Source organism: Hyaena hyaena, unplaced genomic scaffold (assembly GCF_003009895.1).
Source record: "Hyaena hyaena isolate Hyena2069 unplaced genomic scaffold, ASM300989v1 scaffold_696, whole genome shotgun sequence".
NCBI classification, from domain to species: Eukaryota; Metazoa; Chordata; class Mammalia; order Carnivora; family Hyaenidae; genus Hyaena; species Hyaena hyaena.
Window position 1 is genome coordinate 86,962 of NW_024081328.1, and position 21,680 is coordinate 108,641.

Sequence of the window (21,680 nt, forward strand, 5' to 3'; positions counted from 1 at the left end):
GATCAGGTCATGATCCCAGGGTTGTGGGGTTGAGCCCCACATTGGGCTCTGCATTAAGCATGGAGCCTGCTTAAGATTTGATCTCTTCCTCACCTCCTCCCTTCTTCTGCTTATCTTCTATCTCACTCTCTCACTTTCTTTATCTCAAAGAAAAATATGGCTGCCTTATTTCACATTTTTACCAGCCATGTATGAGAGTTCCAATTTCTCCTTAGTTTTGTTAATACTTATCATCTGTCTTTTTGAGTTAGCCATTCTAGCAAGTATGAAATGGTGTCTTATTGCAGTTTGTATTTGCATTTCCTTACTGGCTAGTGACATTAAGCATCTTTTCATATGTTTATTGGCCATTGGATATCTTATTTGGAGAAATGGCCACTCAGCTCTTTACCCATTTTTAGTACACTAATTGTCTTTCTGGTGTTGAGTTGTAAGAGTTATTTATATATTCTAGATACAAATCCCTTATCGTATATAAAATTTGCAAATATATTCTCACAAATATTCACCCATTTTGTATGTTGTATTTTCACTTTCTTGATAGCATTCAATGAAGTATGATTTTTAAACATATGATGAAATCCAATATTTCCATATAAAAATATATTTATATATTTATTTGTGATAGTAGTATGTAAAATATATAATTATATATAAATACACAAAACATATACTTTTATATGTTTTAAATTATAAGTTGCATAATTTATATTATATAAGATATATGTAGTTATTGTGGTTGCTTGGCCTTTTAGTGTTCTTTCTAAGAATTCATTACCTAAGCCAAGGTCAAGAAAATTTGCTCCTATGTTTTCTTTTAAGAGTCTTATGTTTTTAGATATGAAATTAACAAATTTTTAAAATTTATTTTGAGAGAGAGAGCATGAAGGTGGGAGGGGCAGAGGAAGAGAGAATCCCAAGCAGGCGGCTCCATGCTCAGCACAGAGCCTGAAAGGCTCTAATCCCCTGACCACAGGATTATAACCTGAGCCAAAATCAAGAGCTGGATGCTTAACCAACTGAGCGACCCAGGTGCCCCTCTATGATCCATTTTGTATTAATTTTTCTATAGGGTGTGAGTTAGGGGTTCAACACCATTCTTTTGCATATGGATATCTAGCTGTCTCAGCACCATTTGTGAAACAACTGTGCTTTACCCCCTTAAATGCTGAAAGGGTCAAAAAGAAATGGACTATAATTGGGAGGTTTTATTTCTAGACTCTCAATTCTGTTGCTTTGATCTCTGTGTCTATCTTATGCCAGCACAAGGCTTGCTTGATTCCTGTGGCTTTGTAGCAACTTCTGAATCAGGAAGTTTTGAGTTTTCCAACTTTCTTTGTCTTTTTCTTATTTTATTTTCTTATTTTATTTTATTTCATTTCATTTCATTTTTTTCTATAAGTTTTTTTTAATGTTTATTTTATTTTTGTAATAGAGAGAGACAGAGCGTAAGCAGGGGAGAGAGAGAGAGAGAAACAGAATCCATAGCAGGCTCCAGGCTCTGAGCTGTCAGCACGCGGTCAGACATGGGGATCGAATTTGTCAACTGCAAGATCATGACCTGAGCATCAGCTGGACGCTCACCCGACTGAGCCACCCAGGTACCACTGTTTGTCTTTTTCAAGATTGTTTTGGCTATTTTGTATACTTTACATTTCCAGATGAGTTTTAGGATAGTCTTTCAATTTCTTTCTTTCTTTTTTTTAATTTCTTAAAATAACTGTTCATTAATTTTTGAGAGAGAGAGAAAGAAAGCGAATGGGAGAGGTGCAGAGAGAGGGAGACGCAGAATCTGAAGCAGGCTCCAGGCTCTGAGCTGTCAGCACAGAGCCTGATGTGAGACTCCAAACCATGAACCGCGAGATCTTGACCTGAGCTGAAATTGGCCACTTAGCCAACTGAGACACCCAGGTGCCCCAGTTTTTTCATTTCTGCAAAGAAGCCATCTGTGATAGGGATTAGGGTGACTCTGTAAACACATCTGAATAGTATTGCCATCTTGACAATGTTAAGTTATTTGATTCATGAGGTATCTTTCTGTTTATTTGGATCTTTAACTTCTTCCAACAATGTTTTACAATTTTCAGAGTATAGATCTTACACTGCTTTGGATAAATTTACTCCCAAGTATTTTATTATTTTTTATAATATTGTAAACAAAAATTTTTAATTTATTTTATTTTTAGATTATTTATCGATAGCATATAGAAATGTAGTTGATTTTCATATTTTGCTCTTGTATTTATATTGAATTCTAATGCCATGTTTTATTGTTTGAAAATCTCACATAGACCATAAACTCTTTGAAGGCAGAAAATCTTTCTTTTTGTGATATACATTTATAGCCTGGTTTAGCAACTGGCAGATAGCTGCCACTATAAAAAAAAAGTGGTAAAAAAAGTGGTAATTATTGAATGAATAAATCTTTATTGAATCGCTCCAATCTTTATAGCATACTATGAGAGACAGAGGGAACATAAAGAAGTATAAAAGTATAACTTCTCTCTTAAGAGTCTTAAAACTTATTTGTAGTTATATTTTGCATAGGACAAACACTGAATAAAATTGTAAAGCCTATCCAACTCCTTTTCATGACTCATTGCTGTTCTAATTTCCCCTGCTGGATTGTATCTGCTCTCTTTCCTGAGGCATTACTCTCTTCATGCAGCTTAAATTTTCTAGACCTAAGTGTTCATTGATTGATATCAGAGTGCACTTTTCTTGATTTGCTACCGGTTTTGGTATCATCTGCATTTTTGAACTGGAAAGCCTGTAAAGGGCAATGTTTAACTCAAAAAGTTGAAGTGAAAGTAGACCCCTAAGATACCTTTGACTGTAATCTTCCACAAATATTAAAAGAATGGAATCTCAGGTATGGTTGTACTTCAGCCAAAGGTTGTATGGGGTTTTAGGGAGGCTATCTGTCATTTTTGGAACCATGCAGTATAATTAACCATCTGTTTTACTTATAAACATAAATTGTGTTGACCCTACTTGTCTTGGTAGCTGTCTTTCCAAACATACCCAGAGCCAAAGCAGTGGTGGATTATGCCGACCTGCTCTCAGCATCATGTGGAAAGCTTCTCCTTCGAAGCAGATTTATCTCCATACATATGTGTTTTTAATTTTTTAATTTAAATTTTTTCTTTTTTCTTTGCTTTTTAAAAAATTTTATTTTTATTTTTTAATGTTTTGTATTTATTTTTGAGAGAGAGAGAGAGAGAGAGAGAGAGAGAGAGACAGCGTGAGCAGGAAAGGGTCAGAGAGAGAGGGAGACACAGAATCTGAAGACAGGCTCCAGGCTCTGAGCTGTCAGCACAGAGCCTTCCGTGGGGCTTGAACCCACAAACCGCGAGATCATGACCTGAGCCAAAGTCAGATGCTCAACCGAGTGAGCCACCCAGGCGCCCCCCTCCTTTTCTTTAGTTTGAGAGAGAGAGCATGAGTGGGGCAGTGGAGCAAAGAGAAAGAGAGAGAGAGAGAAAGGGAGAGAATCTTAAGCAGTCTCCATGCTCAGGACAGAGCCTGACATAGGGCTTGATCCCAAGACCCTGGGATCATGACCTGAACTGAAATCAAGAGCTAGATGCTCACCCAACTGAGCCACCCAGGTTCCCCTGTTTTTTTTTTTTTTTTTAAATGCTTATCGATGTATGAATGACAGATGTATCTGGTGAAACATTTGACAAATTTGTTCTATACTCTGTGAAAATGAATTAGCATTTGAATAACAGACTTGAAAGTTAAAGCCATCTTTAATTATTATTATTATTATTATTAAAGTAAAAGGCTGGTCATTGGCTTGATTAGATCTTTCATATCACCTAGAATTTTATTGAGACTAATTTTCAATTTTCCTTTTCCAGTTGGAGGATCAAAAGTTTATGCCCAATGCAATGTAATTTGCCACAGAAAATAAAGTCACTGCACCAATCCAAACCAAGACAGCGTTTCATTTCACGGGGGCCATGAAGAGGTATTCCTGAGACTGAATAACTGTAAGAATGTGAGAGCCGTCTGAGAGTTATGTTCGCAAAAGTGTGCACCTGCTAAGTGAGGAGTTGCTCAGTCCCGTGTGTGCATATGTGCCGTAGGATGCGGCAACATCTAAAACTGTAATTAAGGCTCTCAGGAAGTCATGGAGTGTGGGATGGAGGCAAATGCAACCCAGTCATCTGAAATCCCATTCCTTGTGCTTCCTTTGCTTGGAGAAAGGTCATGGAAAACAGACCGCACGGTCCCAAGAGCATACTATAAGCATATATACCATACTATACCAGGTGGTGGGCAGCATCGTGTAGCCAACAAGTAGCCGGCCTTGGCCAAGGAGATGTCTGCGTCATGCTCTTTTCCAACACATTATTCCAACAAAATGTGGGGATTCCTCCAGCTTCCTTCCTTGAGAGACAGTTGTTGATATAAGCTGATATTCCTTCCTTGAGTTTCCTATTTACCAAGTAACAATGATTTTCCATTTCATAGTTTCTCTTTGTAATAAGAGAATGAATGTGTGTGTCTTATCAGAGAATGGCAGTCTTTTCCGTCTAAAATTAATATGTTGGAATTCTGTCTCCATATGACCTTGTTCCTGAGAGACAGAACCGCTCTTGGTGTTCCAACAAAGTCTCCCTAATCATGAGATTTTAGAGTGTGCTGAGTCCATCCTGTGAGTTCTTTTGGAGCTGCTGTCTGGCCTTCATTAGGCGACACGCGATCTCACTTTATTCACCTGAGATACACATCGACGAAGCACAGGACACCACTAGAAGAAACTGGGCAGTAAGGCAGGCTTGTTTTCTGTGCTTCCAATGCATCAGCTCTGTGCCCAAGTCTTCTGTCTTGGGTTCTTTTGCTCACCTGGGAGTACAGGCCCCCTGGCAATATAACAAGTCATGCTTTTCAAGGTGTAAACCACTGATGACATCTTCCGTCTTGCCATTTACATGCTATACTCTAGATTGGAGTGAACAATGTTGGAAATTTAGACATCACCAGGCTATATATATGCATTGTGGGAGACATCCCGGGTACTCATTCATAACCACTCAAACTCCTTTTCTGGTGCATTGGAGAGTGACATTTCTCTGATCTCCTTTGCACTTGGAGTCCTGTGACAAGCTCTGACAGCAGGATATGAATGGAGTGAGGCATGTCCCTTCTGCTCCAAAACATTTTGTGCTGGGGCAAGATCCCCCAGTGTGCCCTCTCCCTTCTGGACACAACAGAAAATTTCATTTTGATGTCTGTGATCAAAATGGTAATCTGTCTAATAGCCTAGGTCCTGCTTGGGATTCTCTCTCTCTCTCTACCCCTCCCCGGCTTGCACTCTCTCTCTCAAAATAAACAAACACTAAAAAAGTGACCATTCTATATAATCTACTACCAAGAATTCAGAGTTTATCCATTATCAATGACCATTCTATATTATTTGCTATATACAGTAATTCAGAGTTTTTCAGTTATCACAGTATAATTTGGACCATCATCGTATAATAGAAATAGAATGTGAGCCACATAAGTAAATCTAAGTTACTTAGTAACCACGTTCAAAAGTAAAAGTAAATAGGTTAAATCAACTATAATAATATATTTTATTTACCCCAACATTTCCCAAATGCTATCTTTGGTCATGTAATCAATGTAAAAGTCACTAATGGAGATCTCTTACTTTTTAAAAATTATTATTATATGAAATCCTTAAAACCAGTATTTTTTTAAAAAAAGTTAATGTTTTTATTTATTTTTGAGAGAAAGAGACAGAGCATGAGTGGGAGAGGGGCAGAGTGAAAAGGAGACACAGAATTGGAAGCAGGCTCCAGGTTCCGAGCAGTCAGCACAGAGACTGATGCAGGGCTCTAACCCACAAACCATGAGATCATGACCTGAGCTGAAGTTGGACGCTTAACTGACTGAGCCACCCAGGCGCCCCTAAAACCAGATGTGTATTTAGCTGCAGTTCATCTCTATTCAAACCAGTTACAAGTGCTCAGACTCTACGGGTGGCTAGTATTTGTTTGGTACCATATTGGACAATGAAGATCTTACCATTTGAACTAAATGTATCCTTTATATAGGCATAAATTAGAAACTAATTATGCTTCAGGTCCTGGGATTGTTATTTTCACAAAATTAAAGGATGCTTTCTTTCATTATCTTTAACTTCAGGACATTTCCCTTGGCTTTGTGTTTCTTCCCACCTATTTGGGAACTCAGGGCTACCTCTGCTGTGTTAATCCCAAACCATGGCTTTTGTGAGGGTTTCCTGAATTGTGTAGCACACCATGATGTGAATATACACAGAACACTTTGCTAGGTGCGTGAGACGTCACTGGGTTGTAAAGTTTTATGCACCTGGCACGTTGAGCTCCTTACTCTGCAGGGAAAGCAGCCAAGTAATAACATCCACTTCATTCAGACACCTGCCAGGATGTTGATACTTGGCCCATCCGTTCTCTGGATGTTAAAAGAAGAGAGAAAACATAAAGAAACAACTCAAATACCTGAAACAGTACTTTCAATTTCGTTTGATATCTATGTGTATCTTAGTTCAGATTTCCCCACAAGCCCCAAGATGGGATTTCAGGACAAGCAGTCCATCCGGGCTGGGCAGAGAGGGGTAGTGACACAGGAAAGGGTGCCCTGCCCTAGTAAGCCAGCTGCCTCTATCGGCAATTCGTATTTGACTCTGAAAGTCTGGAAGATGGTGTAGAATACAAGGTGTAGAATTAGCCCAGTCTAAGAACAAGCAAGCTGGGGGATTTCTAGACCAACTCTTGAATCATGGGTCATGGATGTCCCCATGGGGTGTCCATTCTCATCTGCAGCATCTGCAGCCCAGAGATTTCAAATCTCTCATTCAGAACTCACCCAGACAAATGAAATGGTGGTTTTGACAGATACGGGGACACACTGGCTGAGGCAGTTCTGATAGGCCACTCATTTCAATATTGGAAGCAATCATAGACGTATAGAACCAGATTTCACCAATAAAGCAAAGGAAGAGACTTTCCAAGGACAGATTTACGCAGTGTCACAAATTTAGATCATGAGGGGGAGAATTTAAGTGCAAGTACTATTCTTTCATGAGCAAATGGAGGCATCGGAGATGAACGTAGCATCAGGTTTTACATTGGAGGTACAGAAAGGCACAAGGAGTTGCTAAACGTGGATGACAGTTTTGAACACACAAAGATGAGGAGTGGTCGACCACTGCTCCTGGGCATCATGGTGGAGTGACACCTGAATCGATGGCCTACTTATTCTGCACAGGCTACGCAGAGGAAGTGGACCCTGGAGACTGACTCACACCGTGGATAGGACATTTCCTCCTTGAGGAATTTTATAGCTTTATCCTAATCAGTCATTTCCCTCTGAAAGCACCCCAGTGATTAGATGAGTATCTCTCTTTGATTTTGGAGATAGAAGGTTGAGCAGCTCTCTGGTCCTAGCTTAACACACTCAGAAACTATCAATCTTTGGGGCGCCTGGGTGGCTCAGTCAGCTAAGTATCTGACTTTGGCTCAGGTCATGATCTCACAGTTTGTAGGTTCAAGCCCCATGTGGGGCTCTGTGCTGACAGCTTGGAGTCTGGAGCCTACTTCCAATTCTGTGAGTCCCTCTCTCTCTGCCCCTCCATGCTCACACTCTCTTTCTGTCTCTCTCAAAAACAAATAAAACATTAAAAAAAAACTATCAATCTTTTTGATTAAGGCAAAACTTACCCACTTTGTATTTCATAGTTAATATAAATATTGAAGCCACAGTAATCAAGCTTCTTGTTCCCAGATTCTGAAAATGTATCTTGTTGAGGAATTGTAGCTCCCTGTGTAAAGCATATGAATATCTTCATATTGTCAATCCAATGGAAAAGTGCACCACTTGTTTCTTCCTAATTTGTGTCCTATCCAGAGAAATCAAACAAAATTCAACAATCAGTTGTTTATTCAAGACCTACTTTTTGTAAGTTTCAGCCAGAAGCAAGAGGGTAGAGAGAAAATGAAAATAAAACAAAAATAAGTAAGTTTCTTGTAACTCAAACCTCAGAAGATATTAAAGTCATTTATTCAAAAATATTGACCGTAGGTAGCCTATATGTCAGGGTTGGCTAGGTGCTGGGGATACCGTACAAACAAGATTGACATGAGTTTTGAGCTGGTGGGGAACAGAGATGAGTGGGAAATAAATTATGATACAAAGTGATGAGTGTGGTGATAGAATAACAACAATATGTCTGGGCGTTCAGAGGTTTTCTCTCCTTGCTATCACCCATTCCATGCCCTAACTGGACGAGGATTTTAGTGTTTCCACCTTGCAGAAAAAAAAGAGAAAGATCCTTCAATATCAATAGGGAAATGATTTAACAACGGATTCTAAGCTGCATTTTGAAAGACCAAGATTACTGATTGGTTCTTGCTTCGGCACTCAATTCTATTTGCTCAGGTGTTCACAGATATTCTAAGAGGCTAGGTCTCTAAAAGAAGAATGTTCCAGTGATTTCAGCTCTGTGCCATTTTTCAATGCAACAGGATTAAGAGAAAATAAAGTGAACATATTCTTTTAAAGGTAAACATACTAAATGGATGTGGGGAGATTTTCTTAGTATTTGTAGTAGGATCTCTGACTGGGTCTACATTGTCTGTACCTCTGAGTCAGGCTGGGCAGGTCGGTTGGGCTTGTGAGACAGGTGCATCAGGTATCTGTTTGCATGAGATTCTTCTAGTAAAGAACTTAGGTCAAGGAAAGAGGGAGTCGGGCACAGCCGTAGAGCTGGAAGGGGAGGACCAGAGGGCTGTAGTGCTGAGTGAGGAGTAACATGTCAGTCAGAGTCCAGGTTAGCCACAGAGAAGGACTCTTGTTTTCATCCTAAGAACAAAAAAATTCAAAATAAAAACTGGCAATGGTGTTTCACCAAAAATATGGAAGTCAGAGTAAGTCAATACGGTCATATCAGAATATAAAGGTCAAGAGTTTCCTCTAGACCACTACCCAGCTTGGGCACCATGGAAGTCTGATGCAGTGGAGTGGTACTGGGAGGGAGGTGATGGAGTTGCAGCTACCTCCAATGGAATTCTGAAACATGTGGAAGGAGATGGTAGAAATTTCTTAGGGCTCATGGCAGCATGTGTTGCGTATAGCAGACTCAGCCATTGGTGGTGTTCAATGGAAGGCAGTAGCCTGGCACCCAGCAGAGATGTGAATTCCCTTGGGATGTTCCATGGATGCTGATGGACACATACTTGAGCGTGTGGGAGATATTCTCTCGGAACTGCTAGGGACCCTTGGTGGCAGACAGGAGGCTTTACAGGGAATCGAGTTCTTTGTATGAGCAGGAAGCAGTGAGAGCCAGTAACATATGGATTAGAAAACAGTTCCCATTTGTGTCCTCAGGTGGATTGGACTTACAGGAAACTCAAAATGCTTTTTCTTCCTTCCCTTCATCTCCTCTCTTAAAATTATTGCATTTAGTATTTCTATTTTCATCATATAATGAGCTCTACTTGTTGCCATAGTCCTGTAGATGTAGGACAAAGCTTTTACTTGTATTCCTTGGTAATGCCAAGATGGCAGTTTGGGAAACATTAAAAATGATGTTTGCTTTGAAAGAAACCTTTGTCACCTATATTCTGGCTTTTCTTGTTGTCTTATTCACATGCCAAGATAGTGTCACCGCTTTGATCTAGTAGAAAATGATGATAGTCATCAAGGCCCATCAGAGACTCTTGGGTGAATTACCAACAAATTGGTTTGATTTTTGTGCAATTAGGGCGCCATCATATTCTTAGAGAGACAATCTCCTGACAATGCAGGAGAGCTGCTATAGGATCTACACATAGTTGCAGCTCCTTCCATGGCCCTTTGATTCCATAACATCCCCCTCTCCACCAGAGGTCATGATTAGATTTGCTGTTTTCTGGCTTATGTCTCTCCCCTACCTTTTGTTGTTCAATTCCCTGCTCCCACCATCCAGAGTCCCAGATAGACACCGCTCTTCCGTCTTTGAATTGGGAAATTTCTCTTCATTCCTTGGTGTGTAATTCCTTCTTTGGATTGTCTTTATCTAAAATAAAAAGTCAGTAAAAAAGTCACATAAATGGCTGTGTACTCCATCATCTCCACTAGAAAGTGAAAGTAACCACATCTGGTTATTGATTTCAAGAGGGATGGAAGATTGTGGGTTCCAGTAGGAGAGTGTAGGGAGGTGCAAAAATGGACACACATTTGACTCCCCCCAGGCTGTAGGTTGCTCTGAATCCTTGTCCTTGAAAGAGCTACAGAATATGAATTCTTGTGACAGCTTGGGAAATCTAGAAATTTTCTAGAGCAAAACAAAGTCTTGAGTTCATTAGCTTGACAATTATTAGCAATTTATTTCAGGAGGTCTGATTATAATAGTAAGTGAGGGAAGTTTTACAAAATAAACAGCTCTTTCAAAGCCTTGGGAATGAAAATGAGAATTTTTCACTTTCTGCTGAGTGACTGATATTAGACATTCAAATCACTCTTCACATTCATTATGTGGGGTTTGAATAGATTCCTACAATCCTAACCTGCTGTGTTGTTCGCTTGCTAATCTATGCCAACCCCAGTGGAATATTAATGACTGTGAAGCCATAACACTTTCCATAACCTCTGCTATTTGTTCTGTGACAAAATTAAGTACAGTCTGTATTTAATTACTCAGCATTGGACTTCAGCAGGAAAGAATTTAATTTTATAAAAAAACAAACTTTTGAGTAATTGCATGCATAATCAATGCATATTTTGTCCATTCAGTGGCTATCTTGAGGGCAGTCATTATTTCTTTCCCTTTTTAAAGGAATGTTACACTTTTAAGGTCACTGTCTTCATAGTCTTAATTAACAGCAAGAAAATAATGGATTGAACTGTAGACATTTCTTTTTCAGCTTTAAAATCACCTTTTTGCATTTAGCATTAAGGTCACAGATTTTTTGAGGCCAAAGCAGGGTTTTCGCTGGATATTTTTCTTGGACCATTTTGCTATAAGAAGTTTGCATTCTGGTAAAAGGTGACATATTTTCCTATTGTCAGGAAAAAATATATATAGCTTTCTTATGGTCCAGGACTGAGAACAAAATAAAGGCACAGATGACAAAGGACAACTCCTTCATGACACGAGAATACATTTCTACAATAATAAGGTGACTATTCGCTATATGGGTACTAACTGGTTCCTTACAAGCATTTATCTGGTAATGAAAATACAGGTGATGGAACTGTGCTTCAGGCCCTCAGATGTTGTTATAACTCTGTGTCTGGTTTTCCCTCCAAATTAAGACATGAGTTTTAGCCGGAGCCCTCCAGGTCCAACACAATAGCATTAACCCAAGAATCTTTTCTTCTCTTCATTTTTTTTACCATTATTCATTCTCTCCTTCCCTAACAGCCCTCAAAAATAGTATACATGCACAGGATTCCTCTGAAGTCAGGAGGCAGGACCTGAAAATTGAGCCTTTCCAGTGTGGTTGACTCTGGGTCTTCTTTGAAGACAAGACCACTCCCAGATTTTCAGCTAAAGAATTTTATTAATACCTAGAGTTTGTGAACCACGGGAGAAAGGATGAGGGGCTGTAAGCAGTATGGCTGACAGGGAAATTGGAGGAAGAGTGGACTCTGCCTTTCCCTTGACTTCCCATCCTTGATATTTGGGGGAATGGGATCAGGGGAAATACCTAGACCAATCCTACCAAGCTGGGAAAGTGAAAGGTTCAGCATCTTCTTTCCTGTGCATCCCTCCCTACAAATCCTAGGTATTTTCTGTATTTCTCGTATGGCTTGCAGGGAGTGCTTTGTTTGAAGAAAAGTACTCTGTATCTCCCCAAACTTGAAAACCTTTGAAAAGGCCTGAAGAGCTTCATTGTATAGAATCGGAATCAGAATTTAGCATCTCAGAAATGCTAGGTGACATACACAGAGCAACAGATCCAAGAGGGAGAGAAGCCAGAGGTGGAACGTAGCTCTTTTGAGTCTTATATTCATACACCAGTTGCACATCAGCAGGAATCAGCCCACTGCGAAGTCATTATAAGAGGCAGCCCAAAATAGCTATATGTACAATCAGAAGATAGCAGTTGGTTTTATGGCTTTTTTTTTCTTTTGCCTTTGCTTAAAGAGTACACAGCTTGTCAGAAATGAACCGTAGATAACATAAAACTTGGATATCCTCAGCTGTTGGCCAGTTGCTTAGTTTCAAGGTTTATTGGTTCGGATTCCTGTAAAATTAGATCCAGGCTCCACCCTTGTCCACCCCCAGCCTTCTCTCACTGCTAACCTCATTCTAGAAGGAATCTATGTTTGCAGCTGGCTACATTCTCCTCCTGCCCCCACCTTCCACAGTGTTAAGCAAGAAACACAAAACACATGGATGCTCATGAATAATTCAAGCCCCCAAGAGAAGGCCATTCCATACTGACCCAACACAAACCTTTTCCATCAATCTGCATTATTTTTAAGCTAACCCTGGGAAAGTCGACCTCCTTCGGTTGTGAGAATACAAGGCAATTCTGATTTGCAAGCCTAAAAGGTCCTCGGGTAAGAAAATCAATTCAAACCCAAAGTGACATTTCAGTTTTATTAAGGCAGTGTTGTCTGGCCTGCATTAGTTAATAGGGTGTATCTATTATGATGCCTGAAGAGTTAAATCTCATGGACAGTGGGGCAGAATGCTATTTGTTATAATTTCAACCTCAGTGATTGGAAACACAGAATTCATTATTCTGCTGAAAGTAGGCTCTGAAATGGCTTTTATTTCAGTTCATCCATCAAAAAGGAAAGTGCCTCAGAAGATTTTATTGACCTCATTTTAGTCGGGTGACCCATTTGTTTAAACAGTTAGCGTTGTTACCCACAGGGAACAGTACTCAGGGGCATTGTGACCAGCCTTGCTTTCCAGGTAGAAGGTGGCATCCTCAGATTTGCAGGGAGAAGCTCTCCTCAAAGACAATAGAGGAAAGTGTCAGTGAAAACATGAACCGTCTCACACAGAGACTTCCTTTCAAGCCAGGTTCCGTAAGAGTCTAAGCGGAAATACAGGTAGGAGAAGTTGCTTGCCTGAGGGCTGTACTTGAACACTCACAGCTCTTTGGGGTTAAATTGAAGGCTACTATAGTTACTGGAAAATGAAAAAGCAGTTCTGAGGTTCCATTATGTCTGCCTATCGGACGGGTTCATTTTTCTCCCAAAAATTATATCAGTTGATTGATTAGATTATCCAAATATACAGCTTATTCTGAGATAAGAGAGACAATGATATTTGCCTCACTTGTGAAGTGGATATAGGAGAAAATGAAAATAAACAGAGATTAATGAGACTTGAATTGGAACATATAAGAACAAATGAGATCAGGCTTTGACAAGCTATGGCCCAAAGGACCAACCCCAGCTCACCTCCCGTTTTTGTAAATAAGGTTTTATCGGAACACACCTGCCTCATTCATTTTCAAATTTTCTACATCTTCTTTCCCATTACAGTGACAAGGTTCAGTGGTTTTGACAGAGTTGAGTGGTTTCAAAAGACATTATCAGGCCTGAAAAACCCCAAAATATTTACCATTTAGCTCTTCACACAAAATGTTCACCAATCCCTAAGTTAGACTATAGTATTCATGGTCCGTGAGATGCAGTATCTACAGAAGCCCTCTGAAAGAATAGGATACTTATTTAGTTCAAAGATAGAATTGGCTTGGAAATCCAGTGAAATCTAAATTGCCCAAGAAAAATGACAATTAATGACATTACTACAGTCGAAGAGTTACTAGGTGACTAATAACAAAAATTTGTTTCTGGGACACTTGGGAAGGAAATCACCAAATCTAGAATTTGTTGACACCATTTATCCAATCTTGCCCAAATTCAGGATACTGAAAGCAAGAGATATGGAACCTATATATTTCATCAGGCTTTGCTACGGTGTAGATCAGGGGTAGGTAACATTATTCTATAAAATCCAGATAGTAAACATTTTAGACTTCTTTGGCCATATAAAGACAGGTGGGGCATAGCTTGTTGACATCTGGATTAGAAGAAAGACCCTAAAAGACCTTCAATCTTTTCTGTTCAGCTTCTCGGTTCATTAACCTTTCTTCTAATTACTAAATGCTAATTTGCTATATTCTACGGAGAGACCGAAAAAGGACTGGAAATACGGACTTCCAGCAAAGCGAAGAACTATCCCCAACACTGCTAGAGATTAACACACTTGGATCCCCAGTGCCTAGCCCAATGCCAGGAATGTGATGGGTGTTTAATAAATATTGCTGAAAGAATGTGATCTTGCTAAGGCAGTTCGCCCCTGTGGGGTCCCATCTGGACACACAGCTTGTTTCCATAGATAAAACTTCCACTTATACATTTTTGACTCTAACAGACAGTTGAAAATCTAGCTCGGCAAATATGTGCGATGACATCAGATTTGTTCTCTTCTATTATTGCTGATGTAAGAGGTAATCTTATGTTATGCAATCGACCTGCTCACTGTTGGCAGTGGGACAGTTTTTGTGGCTTTCTTTAAAGTCAGTAGGTTGGTAAAGTAGCGATCTTTTCTACCATGTTATTGTTGAGGAAACTGTTTTGGTCCAGATAGCGCTTCCCCAAGTAGTACTCACTTTGGGATGGTTTGCCTAAACTTCAGATACTTTTTATTTTATTAGAAACATATCTTTCCACTCTAGACCATCGCTCTTCACCTTTGTGGAAAAATAGAAATGAAACTTTAATTCCTTATTTTTGGGGGCTTATGCTATTGAGTTATCTACCCTCTTCCTAGATTTATTGTTTTTGCTTGTTTGTTTTCCAACTTTCTTTTTGTAAAAATGTTTATTTATTTTTGAGAGACAGAGAGTGTGTGAGCAGGGGAGGGTCAGAGAGAGAGGGAGACACAGAATCTGAAGCAGGCTCCAGGCTCTGAGCTGTCAGCACAAAACCCAACATGGGCCTCAAACTCATGAACCGTGAGATCATGACCTGAGCAGAAGTTGGACGCTTAACCAACTAAGCCACCCAGGCACCCCTGTTTTCCAAGTTTCTTGCTGTCTTCTCTTGCTGATCAAAGATGTTTTGGCACCTGACTCAAAATATTTCCTTCTCCCCCCATCCCTGGCCTGATCGCGGGTTATTTCAGTTTCCAAGTGGTTAATTCACACCATGACATCTCATTTTTTTGACCTCCTCACTTCCAGGGTGTATCTTCCCCCCACTCATCCTTCCTCCCCTCATCATATCTTGGCCCAGGTCAGCCTCCACTACTGCCTCACCTTTATGAGATCTGATTCAATGATCCCATTATCTGCCCATAATTTCCTCTAGTTGGGTATCTTGTTTAACCTCCCCTCCTCCAGCCATTATATTAGGCACATCAGCCATTTACCAGTCCTTGACCACAGTTATTGATCCTTCTCACTTCTGTATCTACTCTTTATACAGCTTATATTTATTTCTTCAGCTCCTTTCACCTAAGGCAATTTATCAAAATTTCTTTGACTTTAAAGGAAAGGCCTACTAGACTCCTATTTGTCAATAAATGTTTATATTGTGATTCTTTTGAAAATTAATTTCAGAGCTTTGGCACATTCTATAATAGTAGGGCATGGCAAAAAAAATGACTTTTGAAAATTTCTTATTTTCTTTATAATGAAATGTCCCTTAAAACTATCTATTTACTCTCCTGGCTTTATCTGAAGAGTCCAGCTGTGTTTTGAGCATTTCAAGATGTATCTAGATAAAGCTAACAATATCGAATTTTCTACATATTTTCTCAGGTAAAATCTGGCTATGTAATTACTGTCCTTCTCAGAAATATTCACATAAATTGAATTGCCCTTCTGGCATTGAAAATCTGAGTTAAGTGACCCAAGCCATGAAGGAAAATAAATACAGTAAGATTCCTCCTAATCTCTTGAGTGTGTTTATGCATATTATTGAACTATTCTGCTGTTAATGTAATAGCAATGTGTATTTTGGTAGAACTACAAACAATAAAAATGAATACTTTTAAGAAATAAAAATCAGACCAAATTCCATGTCTAAGGTGGTAAAGAGACACACAAACCAAAATCAAAACCAAAACCATATAGCTATTGAATCATTGGCACCTATATCCATATATAAGAATGGCAGTTTTAATTCGGAACAAATAAGCCTTCATTGGTTGACATTTATGGTTTTCATTAACACAATTGTTTTGTTTTTGTTAATTACAATAATGCCTATGTCACGAAAGGGGAAACATAGTTTTCTTTTATGTAATGAGTTTCTCCATTTAATCCGTTACAAATACTATAGAAACTAACTTTAAAAGAATGTTTTGACAATATTCTTCATTGCCCCCAACCCCATCTTCTAATTCTAATTTAATAAACTTTTTAGACCGAAGGGAGAGTTTAAGAGTAGTTTAATGGGAAGAATCTTTCCGCATTTACATTTGAATTATGTATTGTCAAATGAAGAAACTTGGAGGTTAATTTTAGTAATGGAAGATTAGGTAATTCAAACCAACCATTTTACTGAGGGCAAGAAAAAAAAAGCTGAATTTTTTTTTTAAATATTTGCTTGAAGGAGTTGACAAGACAGTGAGGGCCAGAACTTCAGAGACTGAGGCCCAGAGAGGTGAGGCCACCATTCGGGACCCCTTTCACAGTTGTAGGTGGGAAGCCCCTTAGCCTTTTGACAATCTTGCTGGGGATAAGTGATAAGATTTAATAAGATTAATGAGTTTAGCACATTTGCTAAATGGAAGATCAATATAGAAGTTGCATTTCTATATTATAGCAACAAACTGAAAAGGAAAAATAAGTATTGCAAGATATAATCTACATGTATTAAAAGATGAAATACGTTGGAATAAATCCAATGCATGACGTTTAGGATTTCTACACAATTATGAGACACTTTCAAGAGAATTTAAAGAGTTATGAGCTGGAGGGGCACCTGGATGGCTTGGTTAAGTATCCGACTTGGTTTTGGCTGAGGTCATGATTTCCCGGTTTGTGAGTTCAAGCCCTGAGTCGGACTCTGTGCTGATAGTGCGGAGCCGGTTTGGGATTCTCTCTCTCTCTCCCCATCTCTCTCTCTCTCTCTCTCTCTCTCTCTGCCCCTATCTTACTCACACACTCTGTCTCTCAAAATAAATAAACATTAGAAAAAAAAGTGATGAACTGAAAGTAGTCAGCTCTTCACTATAGCTCAGCTTCTAATGGTTCCTAAACTGTCTGGATCGCTGACCCAAAATCAATACAATCCCACTCAAAATCATACCAGGTTGTATTTTGATGTTTTGCAGTGGAATTTGACAAGCTAATACTTCCAAACAGCCAAAACACACTTAAAGAAGAACAACAAATGGAAGAATCGTTGCAATATATGGCAATTTGAGACATTAAAATATAGGTGCAAAGGTCCGTGGTTAGACAACACCACTAATAGTATAAAAAAGGAGACCCATATGTATATGGCAAATGATTCATGATAAAAATGGCACTTTGGAACGGTGGAGAAAGGGTAGTCTTTTTGGTAAAAGCTGTCAAGGTAATTGGGTGTCCAGATGGAAAAAAATGAAATGTGATTCCTATCTTAGAGCACATATAAAAATTAATTCCAGGAGTACTGGAGACTTCCAAATGGCCAGTAATGTGTGAGAAGCTTCCCAATCTCATTAGTTACCAGGAAAACACTCATTAAAAGCACAAGATCCCATTACACAGCCACTAGAAAGGTAAACATGTAAAAGACAGATAACAGAAAGTATTAGAAAGCACATGGGGCAAGTAGAACACTTAGTCATTGTAGGTAGGAGTTAGATTGGAATAACCATTTTGGAAAACCTTTTACCGATATTTATTAAAAAATTTTTTTTGTTCACACTTATTTATTACTGAGAAACAGAGAGAGATGGAGCATGAGCAGGGGAGGGGCAGAGAGAGGGGGAGACACAGCATCTGAAGCAGGCTCCAGTCTCTGAGCTGTCAGCACAGAGCCTGATGCGGGGCTCAAACCCACGAGCAGTGAAATCATGACCTGGGCCAAAGTCCGATGATCAACCCACTGAGCCACCCAGGTGCCCCACCACTATTTATTAAAGTTAGGATAGGCAAATCCTATGATTCAGCAATTCTACTCCAAGACATATCCTAACATACAAATGCATACCAAGGTACACAAGACACACATAAAAATGTTTATTGCAATATTATTGTAAAAGCCCAAGTTTGCAAATGGCTCTGACCAGTGTTCATCAAGAGGAGACTGGTAAGTCATGGTATAATTACACACCTACTATATATGCATACAATGTAATTAAAGTGAACAAAATTCTTTACAACATGAAGACATTACACAAATATATTTTTATTAAAGAAGTTAGGTATACGATAATATATACTATATAAGTCCATTAAAATGAAGTTCAAAAAACAGGCAACAGCATGCTTTGGGTGATCAACTCTTAAGAAACAACAAGTGTTACTTAAAAAATAAATATGTTAATTATCTTTGGGGAACATACACTGGGCACTTATTGGCATTCAATAAATGGGGGCTTCTGTGGTGTTGGTAACATTCTATTTCTTGATATGGGTGGTGCTTTTATAAATCATTGATCTGAATTTTTTTCTTGCCCTTTTCTCGCTCTCTCTCTCTCTCTCTTTTTTTTTTACCACAGTAAAGAATTAAAGAAATGTTGAGGTTTTATTTTTATTTATTTATTTTTTTATATAAGGAGGTACATGCTCTACCAAGAATTGATTTCTTGTTTTCTCCAAGTAATGATAACTTACTATTTGAATTAGATTTTTGGACAAATAATTACTGAAATATTCAGTTTTTATGTCTCTGAAAATGGAAGAATTGGTTTCTACACTAGCAAAGACTTTCATAATTTTATTAGATACTGCATTGGATTTTGATTTGCTATTGGGAACCCACCAGGAAAATGTACTTTTCATGAAGAATATAGGTTACGTTCTCTATGTGCTCTTTCTTTCTTTTTTCTTCCTTCCTCCTTCCCACCTTCCTTCTTTCCCTCCTTTTCTTCCTTTTTTCCTCATAAGCACGTTTGACTTATTTTAAGGAAATCTAGAAAGTGAAAGTTCATGCCTAAATTCTAAATATTAATGATGAGGGGCACCTGAGTGGCTCAGTTGGTTAAGCGTCTGACTCTTGATTTTGGATCTGGTCATGAACTCACAGTTTGTGGAATTGAGCACCATGTAGGCTCTGTGCTGACAGTATGGAGCTTGTTTAGGATTCTCTTTCCTTCTCTCTCTCTGTCCTTCCCCCACTCATGCATGTTCTGTGTCTCTGAAAAGAAATAAACATGAAAAAATTAAGAAAATATTAATGATGAATATCACCTTGTTAATGAATGTAATAGAAATATATTTTTCAAAATCAGAAACTATATTTACTTTGGCAGAAAAATTCAACAGAAGTAGTCTGAAACAGCACAGTCTAGTAATTTCAATTAGTACATTTTTCATTGTCAAATTAGTTTTATAAAATGTAGTCTACCTCTTATCATTCCACATCACTATTTTGGGTGACCTGGAAGATTCTCTATGTAAATTAGTGAGTAATCAGAATTATAGGATATTTAAATGAAATACAGTTTTAATACTTCACAAAACTACAGTAATGATAATCCTAAATTCTAACAATGCATCCTTGATTTAATGAATAAAGAAGTTTTTAAAATCAGAATTTAATTATTTTTATGCAAATGAAAGCTATTATAATACTTGAAAATAATTATTGTAAGTTGCTTAAACATTTCCCTCTGAAATTTTGTTTCTGTTATCCCTTTGCTTGGCAAACTATAAAACAAAGCTAAATGCCTTTTCATCCTTGTTTAATCTGCACACCGACCAAAGTAGCATTTCCTAATTTAGTAAGGTTTTATGATGTACATTGTGAGCCTGTGATGACTTTTTATTGGTATTTCAGTTTATTAATAAAACTGAATAATAATAAAATAAAATAATAATAAAATAAAAGATATGCAGACTTTATCCAAGATATTGATTATCTAAAGTCCCACAGGAAGATTGTCTTTATCAGATTTATTCATCCACATTTTGCAAAACAAAGTGATCGTTGTTCACAGCTATTGAAAAGGAATAAGTGTGTGGCACTATTGATAGCCTATAGAATTTGTATTTTATATATATTAGGAAAGGATAATTTCCTAGATAACTGCAAAAATTTAAATATTGTGGCTGTCTTTTGCTCAGAGTATTTACCCTCTTGATTCAATTAATCAACAATTTTTTTCTAGTTTTATTGAGAAATGTTTGGCATACATCACTTAGTAAGCTTAAAGGGTACAGCATGGTGGCTTGGTTTACGTATATCTTGTGAAATGATTACCACGATGGGTTCAGCCAACATCCATCTTCTCATGTTGATACAAAAAAAAGAAAAGAAAGAAGAATAAAGGGGGAAAAATTCTCATGATGAGAACTCTTAGTAAGGTGAATCTCTCAGCAACTTCCTTGTACATCATACGGCAGTATTTGCTACAGTCATTATGTTATACATCACAGCCCTAGTACTGATTTATCTTATAATTGGAAACTGTTATCTTTTGACTCCTTTTCTCTAATTCCCTTTCCCCTACCCTCTGCATCTGGTAACCACAAGTCTGACCTCTTTTTCTGTGGGTTTGGTTGTTTGTTTCCACATATAAGTGGAATCACATATTATTTGTCCTTCTCTGCCTGGTTTATTTCACTTAGCATAATGCCTTCAGGGTCAAGCCGTGTTGTCAAAAATGGTAGGATTCCCTAAATTTTTATGGCTGAGTAGTATTCCACTGTGTGTGTGTGTGTGTGTGTGTGTGTGTGTGTATAATATACACATATATATACAAATTTTGTTATCCATTTATCCATCAATGGGCACTTGGTTTATTTCCATGTCTTGGCTCTTGTAAATAATGCTATTATGAATATTGGGGTACACTAAATTTTCAAGTTAGTGTTTTTGTTACCTTTGGATCTATACCCAGAAGTGAGGTTGCTGGGTCATATGGTAGTTTTATGTTTAATCTTTTGAGGATCCTCCATATTGCTTTTTACAGTGCCCGTACCCATTCACATTCCCACCTCAACTTACTTCTGATCACATTTTTCATTGAACAAACTGCTTCACACACACTGGTGAAACATAGTGCTTGGTGAGGTTCATGTTTGGGACCAGTGTTTATCTATTGTGTCCAGAGAAATGACTTATTTTTCACCTCTACCTTTAGATAAAAAGATAACAAAGTTTGTTCTGTTTTAGTTTTCCTGATGTCTTTGTTTTAGAAGAGTTAACCTGAATTCTCTGAGAACTGAGTAAGAGCACAAGATCTGCTGTGAAGGTGGTTGGCAGTGAGATGATGCACTCGTCTAGGGCCTCGGAGTTCATAATGGAGCTACGAGTAGAACTCAGCCTTGTGAACTGATATTAACTCAGCTGCTTCCAAATGTTCCCAAGATTCAGAGTGTAGGTTATCGATTTAAGAAGCATACGGATGGGTTTTGGGGCCATATCGCCATCTTCACTGTCTGACATTGGGTAAATCACTGACGTCTAGTGACTGTATTTCCCCAATTGACAACGTTGCATCCACCCTGCAGACTTTTTATGCAGATGTCTGGAATGCAGTCGGGAAACTCAGTAAATGGAAGGTA

The 21,680-nt window shown here is 38.4% G+C and overlaps 1 long non-coding RNA gene across 1 annotated transcript; it reads right to left on the reverse strand.

Moving 5' to 3' along the window:
• Window positions 1-5,869: 5,869 nt before the first annotated feature.
• LOC120220396 lies at window positions 5,870-19,229 on the reverse strand. The gene is made up of 4 exons (XR_005525565.1): window positions 19,196-19,229; window positions 9,933-10,057; window positions 7,722-7,900; window positions 5,870-6,453 (listed from the first exon to the last, which is right to left on the reverse strand). It is a non-coding gene; the product is annotated as an uncharacterized LOC120220396 (long non-coding RNA).
• Window positions 19,230-21,680: the final 2,451 nt, after the last annotated feature.